This window comes from Micropterus salmoides, unplaced genomic scaffold (assembly GCF_014851395.1).
Source record: "Micropterus salmoides isolate LMB-PRFRI ecotype aquatic unplaced genomic scaffold, ASM1485139v1 Ms_hic_scaffold_1755, whole genome shotgun sequence".
Classification (NCBI taxonomy): domain Eukaryota; kingdom Metazoa; phylum Chordata; class Actinopteri; order Centrarchiformes; family Centrarchidae; genus Micropterus; species Micropterus salmoides.
The window spans coordinates 26793-34338 of NW_024040879.1; the positions used below are offsets into that span (position 1 = coordinate 26793).

The 7546-nt window shown below is 44.2% G+C and overlaps 4 non-coding genes across 4 annotated transcripts; all 4 read right to left on the reverse strand.

Annotated features, from left to right (window-relative positions):
• Positions 1 to 409: 409 nt before the first annotated feature.
• On the reverse strand, positions 410 to 481 carry trnaq-uug. The gene has a single exon. It is a non-coding gene; the product is annotated as a tRNA-Gln (tRNA).
• Positions 482 to 3917: 3436 nt separating this feature from the next.
• trnal-cag lies at positions 3918 to 4000 on the reverse strand. The gene has a single exon. It is a non-coding gene; the product is annotated as a tRNA-Leu (tRNA).
• Positions 4001 to 6196: 2196 nt separating this feature from the next.
• trnaq-cug lies at positions 6197 to 6268 on the reverse strand. Its single transcript has one exon. It is a non-coding gene; the product is annotated as a tRNA-Gln (tRNA).
• A 480-nt stretch (positions 6269 to 6748) lies between these two features.
• trnal-cag lies at positions 6749 to 6831 on the reverse strand. Its single transcript has one exon. It is a non-coding gene; the product is annotated as a tRNA-Leu (tRNA).
• Between the last annotated feature and the right edge of the window lie 715 nt (positions 6832 to 7546).

A 7546-nucleotide genomic window follows, 5' to 3' on the forward strand; every position in this document is an offset into this window, starting at 1 on the left:
GTTTCCATGTTGGAGGCTTTTTGGCTGCAAGACTTCCATGAAGGCCACTCCTGACCATACCTCTCCGGACAGTATATTAGTGGACCAGGGTCCCGCTGTTTTCTGCAGCTCTGAGCTGATAGAACTGCTGGACATCTTCACTGCGTCTAAGGTACAAAGTGTTTCCCGTTTCTTTGTGCTTCTTCACATCTGCAAAGTCGTTTGCCTTGAAATGTCTGCCTGTGAGAGACCTTGCTGACGCAGTGTAACTACCTTGTGTCATGTTGCTGTGCTCGGCCTTGCCATGGTGAATGACTTTTGACAGTAAACTGTCCACTTGGAAACACATCTTAAACTGTCACATACGACAAGATGAGCTGAAGGTTCGTGATTATCCAGAAGTGGACAGGTTGCACTCGAGCTTAAATTCAGGTTCCACCGAGATTTGAACTCGGATCACTGGATTCAAAGTCCAGAGTGCTAACCATTACACCATGGAACCACTACACAGAGACGGGAGGCAGTTTCTTACGCGAAATCACCATGTATATTATCTATGCAGAGAACAGACGTGGGAGAGCTGTCGGGTTTGGCTGTTCCTCACCCAGTTGAATTCCTCCCCAAGCTGTTTCTGTTTCAGGTAGTGATTGTGTTTGAAACCTACATGTTGAATTGGTGATCATTAGCATCTGTTTGGTATAATTGTTTAATCAAACAGCTGACGATAAACCTACAAAATCCCTGACTTTGTGCAAGTGCGCCTGGAAGAACTGATGCTATTTTAAAAGCAAAGGGTGGTCACACCAAATATTACATGAGAGGCTAGAGAAAACTTCTTCTTTGAATCTGTATGTCAAACCCACTGTACTACTAACACTGTCTGTTTTTACTTATCACTTATCATCCAACATACAAGGAACGATTGACTCTTCTACCCCAATACCGTGTGAAAGGCATTTTGCTGAGTTTGAAAAGTAGCTGTCAGAAGTGGGATTCGAACCCACGCCTCCAGAGGAGACTGCGACCTGAACGCAGCCTTAGACCGCTGGCCATCCTGACTGCGCAACCTTGTGTACAGTAGAACCTTTGCTATATCATGACAGAGTGCATACGACACGATACAATACACTATGCCATGACACAAAAGCTGAATAATGACAACAATCTAGATAGTAGCAGAGCGACATATAACAACAACACATAACATCACATGAAGCAATTACAGTTTTCTGTGAACAAGTTGGTGATTTTGCCTTTAAAAGTGGCAGTGTTGACTAGAGTGGAGAGTTTTGTTTTTTTTGTTGTTGGTTCCAATCTTAGGACCCAGCGAACTGAAAGGCGGTGCGACCTAATGATGTTTAGCTGAAGGGATTTGTAGCCGGATGTGACTAGAAGAGCGGATGCTGTAGGTGACGGAAGAAGGATGAAGTAGACATCCCAAATACGGAGGGGTTAGGCCTAAGAGAGTTTTTTAAGTGAGCATAAACCAGTGGATCTTACGTCGAGTATGAAGGGATGTCCAGTTCATGGAGGCGTACAGATTGCAGTGGTGTGTCCTGTAAGGAGCATTGGTGGCAAGTCTGATAGCTGAGTGATTAAGAACATCTAGCCTCTCGAGAAGTCCCTTACCTTCAGACATGTAAATTACATAACCAAAGTCTAGCATGGGTAATATAGTCATCTGAATCAGGGTGAGTTTAGCAGATTGGGTGAATGATGACCGATTACGGTAGAGAAGCCCCAGTCTGGCCTTGACCTTGGCCTGTAGCTTGGTAATGTGATGAGAGTAAGATAGTGTGCTGTCTAACCAAACTCCCAAGCATTTGGATGCATTTACTTGCTCTAGTTCCACACCCTCAACTTTGGTAATTACACCGGGGTGGGAGACAGTTTTTTTTCATACCAAACCCCATCAACTTTCTTTTGGAGGTATTAAGGACGAGGTGACGGTCGGAGAAAGCATGCTAGATACAATGGAAAGGTTGTTGAAGAGTTCTTAGAACCTTTTCCGGGGAGGACTCAACTGAATATAAAACAGTATCATCTGCATAGAAGTGAGTGTCCTGCACTTTTGAAAAAAGTGGTGGGCCTATAATTGAGCCTTGTGGTACTCCCTTGGTGACAGTAAGGGCCTTAGACAGCAGATGTTCTGACCTTACACTTTGGACTCTGCCAGTGAGGTAATTGGCAAACCACGCCACTGAATGCTCAGAGACACCAACGTTCCTTAGTCGGTTCGCTAGGATGGAATGGTCTACTGTGTCGAAAGCTTTTGCAAGGTCAACATTGCTTCTTGTCAAGTGAATCTGTAATAATGTCATTTAAAACCTTGACGGTTGCGGTGGTACACCTAAAGCCAGTACGAAAACCAGATTGCAAACCAGAAATTAAACTATGATCATGAAGAAAGTCAATCGGTTGCTTATTGACAAGTTTTCTGGCTCAGCTTGATCTCCACCCTTAAATAAAGGACTCACTACCGCTTCCTTCCAAGCGCTGGGAACTTCTGCACAGTGAAACGACAGGCTGAATAGGTGAGATAGAGGCTCAGCGATGATAGGGGCTGTGACTTTAATCAAGAAAGGGTCTAAGCCATCTGACCCGGATGTCTTTTTAGGGTCCAGATTAATGAGGTCATACAGCACCTGAGACTCCGTAACAGGCCGGAGGGTAAAACTGTGTTACGGGTATTGATGACTAGGGGGACGTGTTTCACATCTAGTTACCTTTGATTTAATGGGAGAAAAGGGCACGTTGGATTGGCAGGGAGGTGTGGTTAAGTCAAACAGGGAGCCAGACTTAATGAAATGAAGATTGAAGAGCTCTGTCATACAGCCTTTGTCTGTGACAATGAAGTCATCAATGTTGAGGGACACTGGCAGCTGCAGCTGCAGGGAGGAGGGTCTACTTTCCATGCCCTTAACTATTTCCCAAAATTTACTGGGATTAGAACTACAAAGAGAGAGCTGTTCCTTATAATAATCTATTTTGGCCTTGCGGACCGACCTGAGTGCACTTATTCAGTTTACATGCATGGTTGAATCGTTTGGCCTTGTTTCCATGTTGGAGGCTTTTTGGCTGCAAGTCCTCCATGAAGGCCCATACCTCTCCGGAAAGTAGGGTCCCGCTGTTTTCTGCAGCTCTGAGCTGATAGAACTGCTGGACATCTTCACTGCGTCTAAGGTCCAAAGTGTTTCCCGTTTCTTTGTGCTTCTTCACATCTGCAAAGTCGGTTGCCTTGAAATGTCTGCCTGTGAGAGACCTTGCTGACGCAGTGTAACTACCTTGTGTCATGTTGCTGTGCTCGGCCTTGCCATGGTGAATGACTTTTGACAGTAAACTGTAAACTGTCCACTTGGAAACACATTCTTAAACTGTCACATACGACAAGATGAGCTGAAGGTTCGTGATTATCCAGAAGTGGACAGGTTGCACTCGCGCTTAAATTCAGGTTCCACCGAGATTTGAACTCAGAGGCAGTTTCTTACGCGAAATCACCATGTATATATTATCTATGCAGAGAACAGACGTGGGAGAGCTGTCGGGTTTGGCTGTTCCTCACCCAGTTGAATTCCTCCCCAAGCTGTTTCTGTTTCAGGTAGTGATTGTGTTTGAAACCTACATGTTGAATTGGTGATCATTAGCATCTGTTTGGTATAATTGTTTAATCAAACAGCTGACGATAAACCTACAAAATCCCTGACTTTGTGCAAGTGCGCCTGGAAGAACTGATGCTATTTTAAAAGCAAAGGGTGGTCACACCAAATATTACATGAGAGGCTAGAGAACAACTTCTTCTTTGAATCTGTATGTCAAACGCACGGTACTACTAACACTGTCTGTTTTTACTTATCACTTGTCATCCAACATACAAGGAACGATTGACTCTTCTACCCCAATACCGTGTGAAATGCATTTTGCTGAGTTTGAAAAGTAACTGTCAGAAGTGAGATTCGAACCCACGCCTCCAGAGGAGACTGCGACCTGAACGCAGCGCCTTAGACCGCTCGGCCATCCTGACTGCGCAACCTCGTGTACAGTAGAACCTTTGCTATATCATGACAGAGTGCATACGACACGATACAATACACTATGCCATGACATGCTATGGCTCAACTCCCGCCACAACGTCATCCAATTGGTCATGAAACACAGTCTAACTTTCCACATCCAACAAGATCAGATAACGTTCTGTGATTATGAAGACTTTTAAAATTATTTTTATTATACCTTTATTTTACCAGGCAAGTTAATTCAGAACAGTTTCTTATTTACAACAACTGCCTGGCAGGGGACAAAGACCTTGTTTGGGGATGAGTACAAGGATTAAATAAAAACACGAAAAAATAGACAGAGGATGCAGGACAACAACACAGTCCCAACAACCAACCTAAAAACCAGGCACAAGGACACGAAGAGACCAGACGAGAAAATAATTAAAAGACAGGTAAAGAGACATGATAACAGACTAGACATAAGAAAATCTACAGAGAGTAGACGATACGACAAATGGCACAAAAGCTGAATAATGACAACAATCTAGATAGTAGCAGAGCGACATATAACAACAACACATAACATCACATGAAGCAATTACAGTTTTCTGTGAACAAGTTGGTGATTTTGCCTTTAAAAGTGGCAGTGTTGACTAGAGTGGAGAGTTTTGTTTTTTTTTGTTGTTGGTTCCAATCTTAGGACCCAGCGAACTGAAAGGCGGTGTGACCTAATGATGTGTTAGCTGAAGGGATTTGTAGCCGGATGTGACTAGAAGAGCGGATGCTGTAGGTGACGGAAGAAGGATGAAGTAGACATCCCAAATACGGAGGGGTTAGGCCTAAGAGAGTTTTTTAAGTGAGCATAAACCAGTGGATCTTACGTCGAGTATGAAGGGATGTCCAGTTTATGGAGGCGTACAGATTGCAGTGGTGTGTCCTGTAAGGAGCATTGGTGGCAAGTCTGATAGCTGAGTGATTAAGAACATCTAGCCTCTCGAGAAGTCCCTTACCTTCAGACATGTAAATTACATAACCAAAGTCTAGCATGGGTAATATAGTCATCTGAATCAGGGTGAGTTTAGCAGATTGGGTGAATGATGACCGATTACGGTAGAGAACCCCCAATCTTTAAAAAAGTGGTGGGCCTAAAATTGAGCCTTGTGGTACTCCCTTGGTGACAGTAAGGGCCTTAGACAGCAGATGTTCTGACCTTACACTTTGGACTCTGCCAGTGAGGTAATTGGCAAACCACGCCACTGAATGCTCAGAGACACCAACGTTCCTTAGTCGGTTCGCTAGGATGGAATGGTCTACTGTGTCGAAAGCTTATGCCAGGTCAATAAAACAAGCAGCACAACATTGCTTCTTGTCAAGTGAATCTGTAATAATGTCATTTAAGACCTTGACGGTTGCGGTGGTGAGACTCCGTAACAGGCCGGAGGGTAAAACTGTGTTACAGGTATTGATGACTAGGGGGATGTGTTTCACATCTAGTTACCTTTGATTTAATGGGAGAAAAGGGCACGTTGGATTGGCAGGGAGGTGTGGCTAAGTCAAACAGGGAGCCAGACTTAATGAAATGAAGATTGAAGAGCTCTGTCATACGGCCTTTGTCTGTGACAATGAAATCATCAATGTTGAGGGACACTGGCAGCTGCAGGGAGGAGGGTCTACTTTCCATGCCCTTAACTATTTCCCAAAATTTACTGGGATTAGAACTACAAAGAGAGAGCTGTTCCTTATAATAATCTCTTTTGGCCTTGCGGACCGCCTGAGTACACTTATTCGGCCTTATGTGGTTTACATGCATGGTTGAATCGTTGGGCCTTGTTTCCATGTTGGAGGCTTTTTGGCTGCAAGACTTCCATGAAGGCCACTCCTGACCATACCTCTCCGGACAGTAGATTAGTGGACCAGGGTCCCGCTGTTTTCTGCAGCTCTGAGCTGATAGAACTGCTAGACATCTTCACTGCGTCTAAGGTCCAAAGTGTTTCCCGTTTCTTTGTGCTTCTTCACATCTGCAAAGTCGTTTGCCTTGAAATGTCTGCCTGTGAGAGACCTTGCTGACGCAGTGTAACTACCTTGTGTCATGTTGCTGTGCTCGGCCTTGCCATGGTGAATGACTTTTGACAGTAAACTGTCCACTTGGAAACACATCCTTAAACTTTCACATACGACAAGATCAGCTGAAGGTTCGTGATTATCCAGAAGTGCTTAAATTCAGGTTCCACCGAGATTTGAACTCGGATTACTGGATTCAGAGTCCAGAGTGCTAACCATTACACCATGGAACCACTACACAGAGACGGGGGGCAGTTTCTTACGCGAAATCACCATGTATATATTATCTATGCAGAGAACAGACGTGGGAGAGCTGTCGGGTTTGGCTGTTCCTCACCTTGTTGAATTCCTCCCCAAGCTGTTTCTGTTTCAGGTAATGATTGTGTTTGAAACCTACATGTTGAATTGGTGATCATTAGCATCTGTTTGGTATAATTGTTTAATCAAACAGCTGACGATAAACCTACAAAATCCCTGACTTTGTGCAAGTGCGCCTGGAAGAACTGATGCTATTTTAAAAGCAAAGGGTGGTCACACCAAATATTACATGAGAGGCTAGAGAAAAACTTCTTCTTTGAATCTGTATGTCAAACCCACTGTACTACTAACACTGTCTGTTTTTACTTATCACTTATCATCCAACATACAAGGAACGATTGACTCTTCTACCCCAATACCGTGTGAAAGGCATTTTGCTGAGTTTGAAAAGTAGCTGTCAGAAGTGGGATTCGAACCCACGCCTCCAGAGGAGACTGCGACCTGAACGCAGCGCCTTAGACCGCTCGGCCATCCTGACTGCGCAACCTGTGTACAGTAGAACCTTTGCTATATCATGACAGAGTGCATACGACACGATACAATACACTATGCCATGACACAAAAGCTGAATAATGACAACAATCTAGATAGTAGCAGAGCGACATATAACAACAACACATAACATCACATGAAGCAATTACAGTTTTCTGTGAACAAGTTGGTGATTTTGCCTTTAAAAGTGGCAGTGTTGACTAGAGTGGAGAGTTTTGTTTTTTTTGTTGTTGGTTCCAATCTTAGGACCCAGCGAACTGAAAGGCGGTGCGACCTAATGATGTGTTAGCTGAAGGGATTTGTAGCCGGATGTGACTAGAAGAGCGGATGCTGTAGGTGACGGAAGAAGGATGAAGTAGACATCCCAAATACGGAGGGGTTAGGCCTAAGAGAGTTTTTTAAGTGAGCATAAACCAGTGGATCTTACGTCGAGTATGAAGGGATGTCCAGTTCATGGAGGCGTACAGATTGCAGTGGTGTGTCCTGTAAGGAGCATTGGTGGCAAGTCTGATAGCTGAGTGATTAAGAACATCTAGCCTCTCGAGAAGTCCCTTACCTTCAGACATGTAAATTACATAACCAAAGTCTAGCATGGGTAATATAGTCATCTGAATCAGGGTGAGTTTAGCAGATTGGGTGAATGATGACCGATTACGGTAGAGAAGCCCCAGTCTGGCCTTGACCTTGGCCTGTAGCTTGGT